Source organism: Apodemus sylvaticus, chromosome 15, assembly GCF_947179515.1.
Source record: "Apodemus sylvaticus chromosome 15, mApoSyl1.1, whole genome shotgun sequence".
Taxonomy (NCBI): Eukaryota; Metazoa; Chordata; class Mammalia; order Rodentia; family Muridae; genus Apodemus; species Apodemus sylvaticus.
Genome location: NC_067486.1, coordinates 54,802,047 through 54,818,664, shown reverse-complemented (window position 1 = coordinate 54,818,664; position 16,618 = coordinate 54,802,047). Strand labels below are relative to the sequence as shown.

General features: G+C 38.8%; 1 protein-coding gene across 3 annotated transcripts in view; it reads right to left on the bottom strand.

Moving 5' to 3' along the window:
* Positions 1 to 6,331: 6,331 nt before the first annotated feature.
* The window catches only part of LOC127665972 (OX-2 membrane glycoprotein), a 30,092-nt gene continuing 19,805 nt past the window's right edge, over positions 6,332 to 16,618 (bottom strand). For all 3 annotated transcript variants that reach the window (XM_052158606.1, XM_052158607.1, XM_052158608.1), the window contains one exon: positions 6,332 to 7,648. The gene's annotated coding sequence lies outside the window, so the exon portion shown is untranslated. The remainder of the gene's footprint in view (positions 7,649 to 16,618) is intronic.

Sequence of the window (16,618 nt, the reverse complement as noted above, 5' to 3'; positions counted from 1 at the left end):
CAGGGGTAGCTTCTAACCTTGTACAGGAAAGCAGTTTAGGAAGCTTTTGGCATTCAGTAAACTATGGGGTCCTAACACTCTATATAAACTAGAGAAACAGTTTGCTCAGCTGAGCTGGAAGTTTATATTCTATCAGACCACATAAGAATCATTAACAACATTGAAGTTTCAAGTGCCAGCTTTCTAATCTACACTAGCAAAGGCTTGTGGGAACTCCTAGAGTGAGATCTACGAAAAGATCCTTGTGAGATTTTTCTAACATCTGGGAATGTCATTCAGCCTTGCCCATGGAGACTTAGAGGTCACTGTGCCTCATGGACTACATCCAGTATGAAGTTTCTGTTTACGCAGTGGCTATGTGTTACCCAGCCTCTAAAACAACCTCTATTGCTAACTTCTGCTAATACAAGAGTGCTGTCTATTGGCTAAGCTGACACTTGAATAGGCTCTGGCCAAATCAAACACAGTGTGAATCTGATAGACTTGGAATGCTCTTGAAGACTATGTTCTCTTCTCAGGAGTAAATTAACATTGTCTCTAACATGGAAAAGTGTCACATTGCTCCCAATCATGTCTCAGCAGCCCTTGAACTGGCCAGTCATTTTAAAAATTCACTGGGAAAAGATCCCTTTTCCCACTTAAAATACAGATACCTTTCAGGTATATTTCACAAGCTCTGATAGGCCAATCCCATCCACTTGAAATGACCTGCTTTCTCCACTAAACTCCTCACTGTTTGTTTAGTTGCTCAAGGGAAATTTAATGTTTCCTGGAATTGCACACAGAGCCATCTGGCCTTGCAATGTGTTACTTACAACCATTTCATTAAAGCCATTATCTCATTTATTTTTGACGTAAGGTAGTAATGCTAATGTCATTTATTTATAAAAAGGGAAACCAAGATATTTCCTAAATCTTAAGGTAATTTTTAGATACAGAGGCAACTATGTCCAGAAGTTGCGTGTTGTTTGAAGAACATACTGGAACAGCTGAGCATCCATCTACCTCTGTAACTAGACAGGAACATAAAGAAAACTGGAAAGTGGTTTTAGTTTCTGATTTGTCTGGTTGTCTTATTTTCTTTTAGTTAAAAAAAGTAAAGACTGTTAGATCCAAATTGTATGTGGTATAGGTGGGATTTTTCTAATTTCTTGATTAACATGAATCAGAAAGAAAAAATCTCAAAGCAACTATTGAGTTCCCAGGAAACTGTTGAGCTTTGGCTATTTCCTGATGAAGTTACTTCAGGTTTAGCAATATATATCTGGAGAAAGAACCCTAGAAGTCAATTGTGGCATCCTGCTTAAGTCATCTGGAACAGAACCATCATCATGGAAAAAGTCACATCATCCAGATTTTAAGGTCAAATGGCTTGATGGTCTGTGTTAATGCCTGCTTGACAGGATTTAGGATCCCTTGGAAGATGAGACCCTAGACATGCCTGTGAAGGGTTGTCTTTTTGTTGTTGTTGCTGTTAATTGATGTAGAAAGCCCATCTTAACTAGAGTCAAAACCATTCAGACTGAAAGCAAAGAGTGTGCTCTGCTTCACGACTGTAGAAATGTGACCAGCTTCCTCTGGCTCCCATGGCTGTGAACTCTCCACATCCCTGTGCCCCATACACACATACATCATGGCAGGCTGTAACTTGAACTGTGAACCAGAATCAACCCTTTCTCTCTCTTGGCTTTTTTTCAGGGTAGTCTATCACAGTGACAGGGAAGAAGCTCAAACTCATTACAACACTATGCTAGGGAAGACGGTCAATGGAGGTCCTGTAAGCAGGATCTTGAACTTTGATATGTCCCTTATTTCCCAGCACAGAGAAATGCTGTCTGTGACTCAGCACCTCCTGAAGCCAGGGGATTTCTCTCTGCTTCCTAAGTCAGACCACAGTTCCCAAAGTAAGGCCTCAGGGGTCCACCTGCCTCTTTGTTGGCCTAGAGGAGCTGGAAACCGAAACTGAGGACAAGAGGCACATGATGCAAGAGTGTCAGTTGGGGGTTTTGATGTCACCAGGAAAAATGAGCTCAACACATGAACTTGCACAAGTTATAGATTACACCATCCATCCTTGAATCCATCCACTGAAAAAGACTTTTATAGCTCTAATTTTATTGGATCTACTGAGCATTGTTCTTACTGGATTTAGTGGCCAGTCCATAAAAGCAAGGAAGAAAATATAATCTCCATTTTATGTCTCTAAGTCTGCAATTTTGTAATTTTGCATGTACTTGGTTTCTCTCTCTCTCTCTCTCTCTCTCTCTCTCTCTCTCTCTCTCTCTCTCTCTCTCTCTCTCCTTCTCTCTCTCCTTTTCTCTCTCTTTCTCTGATTCTCTCTCTCTCTCTCTCTCTCTCTCTCTCTCTCTCTCCCTCCTTTATCGATTTAGAAATCAAGGTCTTCACTGTTCCATGAGCTCTCCTGGATCTTCTTGAATGTCTCCTAGCACTGGGGTTCCAGGCATGAGGAGGATCTGAGTTGAATCCCCAGTGCTCAGAACCTAGGTGTGGCAGTGAATGACTGTAATCCAGAGACTCCAGCGCTGCCTTCTCAGAACTGGAATTACAGGCATGCACTATTGCACATGGGTATTTATACGGGCCTGGGGGTAAACTTGACTAAGCCATCTCCATAGTTCCATAACTGCCAATTTTAAAACATTGTTTCATACTGGAGAACACAGTCACATGGTCCTCTACAGGGCAGAAAGGATGCACAAGGACAAAGTTGTGTTAGTTTCTCCTCCCTTCCATAATTTGTGAATGAAAAACTTCACTCAAGGAAGATTGATCGGATGAATTGATTGGTTTTGATTTAGACAGGGTCTTTTATATCCTAAACTGGCTTTGAATGTGCTATGTAGCCAAGGATGACCTTGAATTTTTGATCACCCTACCTCCACCTCTTATGTTCTGGGATTCTGGGTATGCACCACCATACCAGACTGATGAGTATTGGGAATTGAATTTGAAGCTTTGTGCATACTAGCCAAGCATTTGACCTACTGAGCAATATCTCAAGCCCAGTTAAGATTTATTAGCCAATAAAATAAGCCCCCAATGATGCTTATGAAATAGTGAGGGAGTTAGATAATAGAATCAACATGTACCAGGTACAGTGTGCCAGTTAGTGATGCCAGCAATGGAGGAAAGCCAGCAGAGGGAGGTGAGGTAATCTGTCAGCAGAAAGGTAAGGATTGTGAAGTGATATGAGAGGCTTTAGATAGGGAGGCAAATACTAGGGCTCAAGGGTAGAAATGTGTCCAGAATATTGGCAAAATATCAGAGATGCTAGTGACTGTAAGTGTCAGCAGCATCTTGAAGGCTCATGTAGACTTTTGCTTCTATATTATGTGAACTAAAAAGACACTTAAGAAATCTTGTGCACTTGTTATATCTTAAAACAGTCATACTTAAAAGATACTGAAGAGTGGAAAAGAGAAGCAGGGTGATTAATTAGGAAATTACAGCAATGATTCAGGAGAATGATGATTTAGACCAGGGGGTAGAAATAGAGTAAGTGACAGAGTCTGAACATACTGATAGAGCAAACAGGAAATCCTGCTACATTTGATGTGAGGTGGGTCACAGTGCAGTTCTGGGTGTGGATGGAAGTTTGAAGGGCAAATACTGGACAGGAAGCCTAGAAGTTGGAGCTGGAATTTTAACCCTATTTCAAATGCCCACTGCTGTCTGCACTCTCATTTTGGATATCTATAAAAAATGGGATTCAATATCTTTCCCACTCTGGAGGCTCAAATGATTATGATATCTGTACATAGGTTGAGTTGCTTGGGTTGTACCATGGCTCTCTGCGACCTCCTAAGAATTAATTGCCTGAGCAACTCTAGGGAATGTGGAGGTCAAAATGGAATATTTTGAGAATACAAAACAATTTGATCATTAAAGTATACTGGGGGAATTATTTTCAAAGTTTATTTCAGAAAGTAAAATCCTTATATATAAGAATAACTAGTTTAATTGCTTAGTTTGCTTTGCCTGAGTATTTGTTTGAGAGAAGGCGTACTGTATTGTCCTAGCTAGTCTGGAACTTACTATGTAAAAGGAAAGCCTACAGTGTCTAGTAATAATAAGGATTTTCTTCTCTTTGTGCCTATGGTTGTGAATCACTCTCAGGGTCAGTGACTAAGTTGTGAGATAATCAGACCTCATCTCCAGTTTCAGCTCAGCATCAAAGAATTCTTTTGTTTCCCCTTGGTTCTGAATGAGCTACCACTACTGTGGAATTTTTCTAAAATTTTAGCAAAGATGTATGCAACTGAACTACTGTGAAACAAAAACTTTACAATTTCCCAGTTTTGCTTTAATGCGCAAAGTTCAAACTAGTCTTTCTAATTCACAAACATACAAAAGATCCTTTAATTGAAATTTCAGAATGAGAGAGGGAGAGCTGGTCTAGGTGAGGCAGTAGAAGGAAGCGTGCAGAGAGAAAGTGAGACTCCAAGTATAGTTTGTCTGCTGTCTCAGACAAGGGAGCATGGTCTTAAATACCTCTTTTTGTCTTTTGTATTTCTCTCCAACCCTGATACTTGATGTCTCCATCAAACACGCCTGCCTTAAGTACAACTGCCTCAATATTCTGATAGACAATTGATAAGCCATTCAACATGCAGATATAAATTGAACTATAGTGAACCAAAAATAATTAATCCAGGTATCCTCCCTTGTCCAGGAGTTTGGAGGTGGGGGAAGGGTGACCCTAGCTGAGGTTCCTACCAGACAGGGATCTGGAGACTGAAGTGGCCATCGTCTGTAGCCAAGAAGGACTTTCAGAGGAGGGGAGGGAGCATGAATCCACCCACAAAAACCTTCAACCCAAATTTTGTCTTGCCTACAAGATGTGCAGAGATGAAGAAAGAGCAGAGACTGAATAAATAGCTAACTAATGACTCCCTCATGTTGAGAACCAACCCATGTGAGACAGCAAACCCCTGACACTATTAATGGCACGCTGCTATGCTTTCAGACAGGAATCTAGAATAATTATTTCCTAAGAGGTTTCATCTAGCATCAGATGGAGGCAGATGCCAAGACTCATAGCCAAATATCAAGTGGGGTATCTTGTGGAAGAGTGGGGAATGGAATTGACCACATCTGAAATGTCAAGGACAAAAAGACCTACAGAATCAACTAATCTGGGCTGATGGGCTGATAGAACCTTACAAGACACTGGGCCATGAACCAAGAAGCATGCATTGGCTGGAACATGGCCCCCTATACATTTGTATCAAATGTGCAGCTTGGTCTTCATGTGGATCCTCTAGTAGAGCAAGGACTGTCTAGGTCTCTTCCCTGCCATTAGATCTCTTCCTCTACCTGGACTACCTGGTTGGGCTTCAGTGGGAAAGGATGTGCCTAGTCCTGCTGGGACTACATGTCCCAAGGTAGGGTGGTACCCAAGGGGGAGAGCTCCACCTTCTCTGAGGAGAATGGGAGAGGCAGTGGGAAGAGGGACTTGTAAGGATGGGCCTAGGAGGAGAGGAGGGAGGAGCTGTGATGGGGATGTAACGAGAATTAAAAAGAAAAAGTAAATTATGAAAAAAATTAATGTAGGGCTCTCTGAAGTCTTTACTTGGAAGATGAACTCTAAGAAAGGCAATGTCCCTGATAAAGGGATGGCTGATTGATCAAAACCTTAGGTTGTGTTGACATATCTATCTAGGTAAGAGTTGCTTTGAGAAAGGCACACAAAGTGTCATTACCCATCTTTTGATTTACTCATCTTCAGTTGTGTTCCAAGACCATTTCAATGAATGGGTGTGCTGAATGAAAACTACTTTTCCAAAAGCACCAATGAACTATTTGCCCTTTTAACTCTCCATCTTTTGCTAGTGTGGTGGAGTTGACCCTAAACTCTGACAACACTGACAGCGCCGTGTGCTTATACATTTCCCTTTAAAGTTTTATGTTTCCCTCTCAGATATGGTAGCTATCAAGATACATAATTAATTTCACATAGAAATTCTTCGTGGGCCTCAATAATGTCTTTGACTGATGAGAGGAGTGAGTCCTGAGAACAGCACGTTGGAGAAGCATCTCTTTCACTCCTCTTGCCTGACACAGCAATGATTCAGCTGTGGTACCAGAAGCAGCCATACTGAGTGCTAATTGCTATGGTGCCAGAAACCATCTAAGCTACTCCTTTGTGAGGGTTGGTATTTAAAGCTAAAACCAAAAGAGCACCCCTAGGAAACCCCAGAACTCTAGAAACATGTCAAAAGACACTTACCTCTGTAGCTCTCATTGACCACATCAGATACCACCCCACGAGGAAGCAGAAAGGTCAACTGAAGATTTCACACAGAGAAAAAAATGTCCAAGAGTTATTCTTTATTTCTATATTTCTCAAGGGAATGCCACACATCAAATATTTAGTTGACACTTTTAATCACTCAGTATTTTAATACAAATATAGGAAATTATACAGAATTAAATAACACCTGAAAAGCATACTGAGTATATAAATATCCAGTTCAACAACGAAAACAACTTACACTTGAATTCCTAGGCCACTCTATAAGGACAGATAAAGCAAAAGATACAGAAAACAACGTCACTAGTTTTGTCAAAGGGTTAAGAATTAATAGTTCACAATATCTTCGGAACAAAGAGATTGTATTCCAGAGTTGCCTTCTCTTTGTGAAAAATAAAGTCACAGAAAAAGAAGCTAAGGGGGGCGGGGAGTATATACAATTGACTGCTGTACAGGAGATTCTTAAATATCTGTTTTCATAATATATTATGGTTACACGAGACAGGATTTAGAATGGCCTCAAAGAGGGTGATATCGTGGGCCAAATGGACAGGGAAAGCATGCTTTTGTAAAGATGTGAACTACTTGCTAAGACTAACAATATTGCCTAAGTGCTATAAAAATAAGTTAAATGGACACGTTACGGTTGCCAATGTTACTTCACACTAAATTCTGCTCTATTTTCATCATAGTAACCCTCATAGAAGCACATAGAGAACGGCAGGGAAATCAGGGACTCTAGCAAGGCCAACAATCAGCAGAACAGTAGCAGGTAGTCGACTAGATACTCAAACAACAGGGAAACACACTGGTGGACCTAAGAACAAAACCAGAGCTGGGACAGCAACAGAAAGGCAAAAGGTCTCTCTCAGAAGCTCTTTGGACCCTTCTGTGTTCTCTCTTCTTTTGTTTATTCTTCAGCGTTCTTCCTAAAATTCCATCAGATTTCAGACATGGCAAATTTTCTGGTCCCACTCCTTTCTACTTTGTATAAGGACCAGAAAGCTCTGTGAGGTAAGTTGACTATGATTTGTCCCTCCGGTGGGAGTCCTAGTCGGTCTGAGAGCTGGCTTGGCACTGGTGATTCTAAGTCCAGTGCCTTTCTAACAAAGCACTGCATTTTATAGAGCACTGCATCGCTCTACAAAAATCAAGTCCTACAACAGACCCGAGGCACATGATTTCCTCTTGGAATGCAAACACTGAAGACCTGGGACAACAGCAAAAAGTCAAATCGCTCACAGGCTTGCTTCTGTGTTTTTACTCTTTTTAGGTCCCATGGAGAATGACCTTTTCCCTCCTGCTTTTCCTTCACATCAGATTCAAGTAGACCAGGGAAACACGTTCAGGGTTCCGTGTAATTTCTCTAGAGCTCTGAATAAAAGAAAGAGAAGTGTGTCAACATTGGATGTTTCTAGTTTCTCAACATACTTTGGCAATTAACAGAATTAAGTAACACAGAAATACAGAGATCTCTTAGTGTATAGTTTTCCCCTCCCTCCCCCTCCCTCTCTCCCTCCCTTCCTTTCTCTCGTCTCGTCTCGTCTCGTCTCGTCTCGTCTCGTCTCGTCTCGTCTCGTCTCCTCTCCTCTCCTCTCCTCTCTTCTTTTTTGGATATAAAGTTTCACTCTATAACTGAGGAGGCTGTTCCAGAACTCACCAACTCACTCTGAAGCCCAGAATGTCTTTAAACTAGCAATGATCTAGTTCAAGGACCCTACCTCCTCGGTCTCTCAAGCACTGAGATCACACAGTTCTGACCTAGTAGTGGACTAGAGAATCACCTAAGACTACAAAGAAAGGCACATGGTCAAGAATACCAAATGAGCAGAGAGATTCTACCTAAGAAGAACCCTCAGCTTTGTTTCCTCTGGGTCATAACTTGTGGACATCAAACAAGAAATAATCATTAAACAGACAAAGTTTTTCAAGAGTTACTGACTGCCTAGCACATAAAATGGGAGGATGTCAGCTTCCCCACAAGGAATGTAGAAAGTGAGATAACAGACCTGGAATTTAACCTCAGTCCCTCCCTCCCATTTTGTGTCCTTTTAGGTCATTTTACTGGATCTTCCCCAGTTCTGCATACTTTAGATGCCAACGTTTTCAGCATCAGCTATCAGTGATTCATGAAATCACTACCTTCTCCATTAACATGGCCCAATATTTTGATACAAGTGAGTTATTACAATAAAAAGAAAATAAAAGAAAAGACATTTATGAAGTAATTGATTTTTAACAATTATTGTATTTAATAGACATGAACTTTCTCTGTCAAGTTGTTATTATTCCAGCCATTTAGTCTGAACCTACACTTTACTTCAGATTAGTAAGAAGTAGGTTTTGATCTTAGAGCATAAGCTATTAGTGTTCTGTTCAGGAACTTTTCCCCTGTGCCCATGTCCTCAAGGGTTTCTCCCAGTTTCTTTTCTATTAGTTTCAGTGTGTCTGGTTTTATGTAGAGGTCCTTGATTCACTTGGAGTTGAGCTTAGTACAAGGAAATAAGAATGGATTAATTCTCATTCTCCTGCATGCTGACTTCCAGTTGAACCAGCACCATTTGTTGAAAAGGCTATCTTTTCTCCACTGGATGGTTTTAGCTCCTTTGTTGAAGATCAAGTGACCATAGGTGTGTGGATTCATTTCTGGGTATTTAATTCTATTTCATTGATCTACCTGCCTGTCACTGTACTAATACCATGCAGTTTTTAACACTATTGCTCTGTAGTATTGCTTGAGGTCCAGGATACTGATTACCCCAGAAGTTCTTTTACTGTTGAGAATAGTTTTAGCTATCCTGGGTTTTTTGTTATTCCAGATAAATATAAGAATTGCTTTTTCTAACTCTGTGAAGAGCTGAGTTGGGATTTTGATGGGGATTGCATTGAATCTGTATATTGCTTTTGTCAAGATGGCCATTTTAACTATATTAATCCTGCCAATCCACGAGCATGGCAGATTTTTCCATTTTCTGAGGTCTTCTTCGATTTCCTTCTTCAGAGACCTGAAGTTCTTGTCATATAGATCTTTCACCTGCTTGGTTAGAGTCACACCAAGATACTTTATATTGTTTGTGGCTATTGTGAAGGGTGTCATTTCCCTAACTTCTTTCTCAGCCTGCTTATCCTTTGAGTATAGGAAGGCAACTGATTTGCTTGAGTTGATTTTATAACCTGCCACTTTGCTGAAGTTGTTTATCAGCTGTAGGAGTTCTCTGGTAGAGTTTTTGGGGTCACTTAAGTATACTATCATGTCATCTGCAAATAGTGATAATTTGACTTTTTACTTTCCAATTTGTATCCCTTTGACCTCCTTATGTTGTCGAATTGCTCTAGCTAGAACTTCAAGTACTAGATTCAAAAGATATGGAAAAGATATGGAGAGAGAGGGCAGCCTTGTCTAGTCTCTGACTTTCGTGGGATTACTTCAAGTTTCTCTCCATTTAGTTTGATATTGGCTACCGGTTTGCTGTATATTGCTTTAACTATGTTTAGGTATAGGCCTTGAATTCCTGTTCTTTTGAAGACTATTAGCATGAAAGGATGCTGAATTTTGTCAAATGCTTTTTCAGCATCTAATGAAATGATCATATGGTTTTTTTCTTTGATTTTGTTTATGTAGTGGATTGCATTGATGGATTTCCTTATATTGAACCATCCCTGCATCCCTGGGATGAAGCCCACTTGATCGTGGTGGATGATGGTTTTTATGTGTTCTTGGATTCGGTGGGCAAGAATTTTATTTAGTATTTTTGCATCGATATTCATAAGGGAAATTGGCCTGACGTTCTCTTTCTTTGTTGGATCTTTGTGTGGTTTTGGTATCAGTGTAATTGTGGCTTTGTGAGTTGGGTAGTGTTCCTTCTGTTTCTATTTTGTGGACCAGTTTGAAAAGTATTGGTGTTAGGTCTTCTTTGAAGGTCTGTTAGAATTCTGCACTGAAGCCATCTGGTCCCGTGCTTTTTTTGGTTGGGAGACTTTCTATGTCCCCTTTTATTTCTTTAGGGGTTATGGGACTGTTTAGATGATCTATTTGATCCTGATTTAATTTTGGTGTTTGGTATCCCTCTAGGAAATTGTCCATTTCCTCCAGATTCTCCAGTTTTGTTGAGTATAGGCTTTGGTAGTAATATCTGATGATGTTTTGAATTTCCTCTAAGATCAAGAATTGACAAATGGGATCTCATAAAATTACAAAGTTTCTGTAAAGCAAAGGACACTGTCAAAAGGACAAAATGGCAACCAACAAATTGCGAAAAGATATCGACCAACCCTGCATCTGATAGAGGGCTAATATCCAATATATACAAAGAACTCAAGAAGTTAGACCCCAGAGAACCAAATAACTCTATTAAAAATGGGGTACAGATCTAAACAAAGAATTTTCACCTGAAGAATTTTGGATGGCCGAGAAGCACCTTAAGAAATGCTCAACATCATTAGTCATTAGGGAAATGCAAATCAAAACAACCCTGAGATTTCACCTCACACCAGTCAGAATGGCTAAGGTTAAAAACTCAGGAGACAGCAGGTGTTGGCGAGGATGTGGAGAAAGAGGAACACTCCTTCACTGCTGGTGGGGCTGTAAAATGGTACAACCACTCTGGAAATCAGTCTGGCGGTTCCTAAGAAAACTAGACATGACACTTCCAGAGGACCCTGCTATACCTCTCCTGGATATATACCCAGAGGATTCCCTAACATGCAATAAGGACACATGCTCCACTATGTTCATAGCAGCCTTATTTATAATAGCCAGAAGCTGGAAAGAACCCAGAAGTCCCTCAATGGAGGAATGGATACAGATAATGTGGTATATATACACAATGGAGTACTATTCAGCAATTAAAAACAATGAATTCATGAATTTTTTAGGCAAATGGATGGAACTGGAAAATAACATCCTCAGCGAGGTAACACAATCACAAAAGAATACACATGGAATGCAATAATTGATAAGCGGATATTAATTAGCCCTGAAGCTCTGAATACTGAAGATACAATTAGCATATCAAATGATTCCCATGAAGAAGGAAGAAGAGGGCCCTAATCCTGGAAAGGCTTGATCCAGCATTGTAAGGGAGTACCAGGACAGAGAAAAGGGAGGGGGAAAGATAGGAGAATGGATGGAGAGAAGAGGACTTATGGGACATATGGGCGGGGGGACTGGGAAAGGGGAAAGCTTTTGGAATGTAAACAAAGAATATAGAAAAAAAAAAGAAGTAGGTTTTGGGTGGGTAAAACTTTCTCAGACCATACTCCACTTACAAGTGTTCTAAAATCTTAATGGTTTCTCTTTCTTTGAGATTTCAAATTTGTAATTCTTTTGCTAGAGGTCAACTATCTGTTCTCCTCCAAGGCTGGTTTGTTTTCTGTTTGCAGGTCCTTAGTCTAACCAAGCCAGAGAAGCTGACCTTAAATAAGTTGCCCTGCTCCTCAATCTCCCCTCTCATTGTTATGCTATATATGGTTTGCTCACAACACCATTTTCAGTTTTTCATAGTATCCTGTCATTACTTCATCTATGGTTTCTCTGTCTAATATACATGTCTCTATAACAAGTCATATATAATATATATTATAATACATACATGCGTCAAATAAATGGCTTTCCAATCATCCTAGTCCTCTTACCCATTCCCCAAAACAACTCAGGTTAACCAAAATAATTCCACGTCTTCAAAATGAAGCAATTTAGGCTACCAATATCAATAAATCAATGATAAGTATTATAAGCTCATCTCAACACATATGTGTTTTTGCTATATATACCTCTGTCCTTGCTCCGCTCTCAGCTTACCTTGCTTCCAAACTTCTAAACCTGCTTGTGAATGGAACACTGTGTGTTCTGCCTCGCAATCACTCCTATCCTGTGTTCAAATCAGTTTCTGAGTTCTGTTCCCTCAAATCCTGCTTGCTGTAATACCCATGTCCTTTTCTCTGGTTGCCTCCTTGAGCTCTCCTCCTTTTATTGTGTGTGCAAATGCTTAAATACACATTGATAAAACCCAAAAGGACCATAGACTTTGTAACCACAGAATCCAGCACTTCCTGGAAGCTTACTGTGATTCAGTGATGTGATTGGAGCCTAAATGGCATAGGCCAATGGTCAAATTGCTTGAAATTATAAACGATGAAGACATTTGTACTAAATAATACTTGATAAAAGCAACTCTGCTGGCAATCCCCTAAGCTAGTTGGTCCTAGCTTTTTAAAAGCATTTCTTTAATTGCATGCATTTCTTTTAAAATCTTTACAACATTCGTATAATTACAGTAATTGCTTCTAATTTCTGAATGCAGAGAAAGGAGCATAGGTCCAAAGGCACCCAGCTATTTGTTTTAAAGAAATAGGACTTTATGAGAATTGGTAAGGAAGTGATTATAGTACATAATAAAACAAATGAATGCTCAGAAAATAGCCAATTCTGTAGGTCATCTATAATCTCCTTTGCTAAAAGAGAAAGTTAAAATAGTGACTTATTGAGGACAGGAATACAATTGTAGGACAGGAATACAATTATCTCAAGCAGCACTGGGAAAATGAGGGGAATTTCAGTTAGACAGAGGAATGAGTTCCAAAGACTATTGTAACACATGGTGACTGGAGGAACGAGGTCAACACATGAAAATTACTGAAAGCTTAGCTTGTAAGTGTTCTCATAAAAAAAGTTCAACATATAATGAAGAAGAGATATTCCTTATCTTGATTTAGCTATTCCAGAATTTGTACATACATCCAAAGCATTGTATTATGTTACTGATATAATTTTTCAGTCTAAAAAATAACACAAATAATTGATTTGAAATAATTGATATACACATTATGATGATAAAAAGCCCTAATGATATTCAGTAAAAATAATCTTCAAAGGACTTACAAAATAGGAGGCTAATCTTTTCTCTTTGTTGTATAAATGTCATAAATTTTGTAAGCCATTGACCACAGAAATTTTTAGTGTTGGGCGCACTGACAGATCATGGTGAGTTCTGTCTAGTTTGTTTACTAAAAAGAGAAATAAGCTGTATTATGGTGCTCTCTGGTCTAAAGAAACTTCCATAATACTCTATTGTGCAGTAGATGATTTTGTTGAAGGTTGTGAAAGAAAAAAGTCAGCAAGTGTACATATGTCTACATGCTATATTGAGGTGTGTGTGTGTGTGTGTGTATGTGTGTGTGTATGTGTGTGTGTAAGTGTGTGCATGCTCATGTGCATGCCAGAATACAGTACTTATTAGCCCAGTTCTTGTTTGAAAAAGAACTATATTGTATATGGGCTGATGACATCATTGATGCTTATTAATAGGGACTTCTATAGAGAGTGATGAGGAAAATACCCAGAAACTTAGTATCTATAATGGCCTCATAATATTATTCTTTCAGCACTAGAGACTCAACCATCTCCATTTCCCCCCTCTTTAGTCGGTCTTTGACTAATAGCACAGGCTAATGTTAAACTTTAAATTCCTTTGTTTCAACATCTCAGTTGTTGATATTACCGGCATGGATCATCACACTTAGTTAGAAACTTGTGTCTTATTAAGCTATAATCAGTTGGAAAGATCAGTTTGGTTCTGTCTGATATCATGATGTACAGTTCTAAGTGAACTATTACATTATAAATACTGCTCTTACAAAGAATCCAAATGGACTTACCTATGACTAAGCTATAAGGACAAGGTCAGTAACAATTGCTGCTGTTATGGGTGTATGAGTAGAAAGATGCAGGAAGTATGTAAGAATTGAGGTTCCAATGAAAAGAACCCAGGCTAGTAATGTTACAGTTAGTGATGACTAATGAAGAACAGAAAGCAGAAGTTACATTTTTGTGTTAAAGACTTGAGAGATGCGGAATATAATTTTGAAAAATATTGTAAAGTCTTGCCTTGTTGGAAGGAGGCAAGGTTTGAATGAGAAAGCTAAAGGAATGTTTTCAGAGGATCTGACTGGTTTGATGTTCTTTGATACAGCACTTCCCTGAACTAAGCAAAGCTAAGGAATATAGGTATTGGGTGGATTTTTGTACTCGAAGTCCAGGTAACAGTTGTCTCTCCACTTACTCCAGCCCATCTTCATCTGTGTGGTAGCAGCACAAGGTTGTCTTGTATCATCCCTATTCTAATTTCAGGAAAGTGGGAAGGAACATGGAAGGATGGGTTTATCTGTATGATGTAATCAAAAGCCCAGAGATATAGATAGGCTTAATGCAAGCACACATGTCTTTATGAGGGTAAGAGGAGTCAGTGAGAAACTCAACTTGAGAATGACCTAATGGTCATCACTACCTCTGTATATGGAAACAAGTAAAAAAGCAAACAAATAAACAATAACAAACAAAAACAAGGAATGAATTCAATATGAAACTCCTGGATAAACAAAGGCCATTGATATTCTTCAAGAATTTGCAGAAAGGAAGATAGCTTCAAAGGCATTTTGATTTTAGCCCAATGACTCCTATGTTGGATTTATAATCTGAGGGATTGTAGGAAAATGAATTTTTGTGTTGTAAGTCACCAAGTTTCTGATTATTTGATAAAGAAACAAAAGAAAACATAGTATTTCTCTTCCTTGGCTAATCCATTTGTGTATTTGGTAAAGTAATTCAACATCTTTCAATTTAGATAACATAAAGTTGGCTTCTCTAATAATGAAGACTGAAAGTTTGGATCTGTTCAGCCAGGGCTCAAAGTATAGACTACAAGGGTGAGGAGAATAGCAGTTCCAACAAACACAACTGGCAATAGACAGGACAGGAAAAACATAAGCTAAAATTCAAAGTAACAACATTAGAGGATTACTCAACTTAAAAATGTTCTAACTCTTCTTATTTTATTACTATGTGTAATAAATGATGTTAATGTGAACAGGCAATTTCTTTAAAAAAAAAAACAAAAAACCTCCATGGTCAACAGCTAAGGAGATGGATGTCCACTTGAGAGCCAAACTGCTATTTAGTTGCTGTAGAGAAGATTATGATGTCTTCACTCCTGGAGATGTTCTGGCTATGGAGTGAAATTCAGATTTGGTTCATTTATACCAAGATTATTATTTTAGGGTTTTGGAGAGAAGCAAAGAATAGTTCTGTGCGTGAAAACCCAGGCTTTGCTCCAGCCTCTCTTATTCTCACACTCTCTTGGCTTCTCTCTTGCCCTCTTGGGCTCTTCTCTCTCTCCCTCCCCTCCCCGGCTCTCCACATGGTCATAACCAACCTCTACTTCGCTACTCTCTCTTCCTCAGTGCATTTCTATGCATTTTCTACCCTCTTAACTCTCCTCCCCATTCCCTAAATAATCTCTATTCTATACTTTAAAAAAAAAGAAAGAAAAAAAGAAAAAAGAAAGAAAACCCAGGCTTTGAGAGTCTGGTGGTCAAGAAATTGTCATGCCATTTTGGAATGATGAGTAGCATTTTTACACATAAAAAAATGCATGTTTTTCATATAAGCTTGGAGTATATTTTTTCCCAGCAAAGCTAGCCTGAATAGTTTATTAAAGGTTCGCCATTGCTTCATTTATATAGAGCATCTAATTCTTTCCTAAGATTATGAAGATTCTGGGATAGGGTAGGGATTCTCACATACCCAGTCCTTTAGTCTGGAAATCATTAGCATTATTGTTTAACAACAAAGATTCTAATTGCTTTAATAATAAATCTTCTTTGGATTATCTAACTAATGATGAATTTTATCACCAGAAAGTTCACTGAAAATCTTTGGCCCTTGACATAATAGTGTGCTTAACATAGGAATCAGTGTATGTTCCTATCCAGGAAATAGCAAATTATGAATATAATCATTATATATTGTCAAAGGCCCATTCATAGCTCAGGAAGTAAGGGAAGTCAAGATAAATATAAATATTATGTGGCCAAAATATATTTGATGTGAAAATATATTTGATATCAAAATATTAAATATATGAAATAGCCAGCACTTGGAAAAGAAGTAAAGTCCAGAATATATGTCTCACTTGAATGTTTGTGTTCTTTTGTTTTCAACCGAGGCTTGAATCAACCAAACCAAAGCCAAGAAAATAATTTAGCTACTCAAAATTAAGAGTTCTAACATGCAGTGGTATCTACAGTGATCTAGTACATAGCAGACCCAAAATTACATTCATCATTTCTGAGAACTATATAATAAATGGTAGGTGATTGTTGTGAAATGCAAGATCATTCTCAGCCTCAATTTTACTTCACTGTCCTATAAGGAGAAGGTATGAACTTATGACATCATCAACTGTTACTAGAAATAATGGTTTGGGATGATAGAAAATTTCCCCAGGAAAGTTTGTATTCTTTCTCACTTTCTGTTTCAATAGTAAAATACTGATTCACAGAAACAAA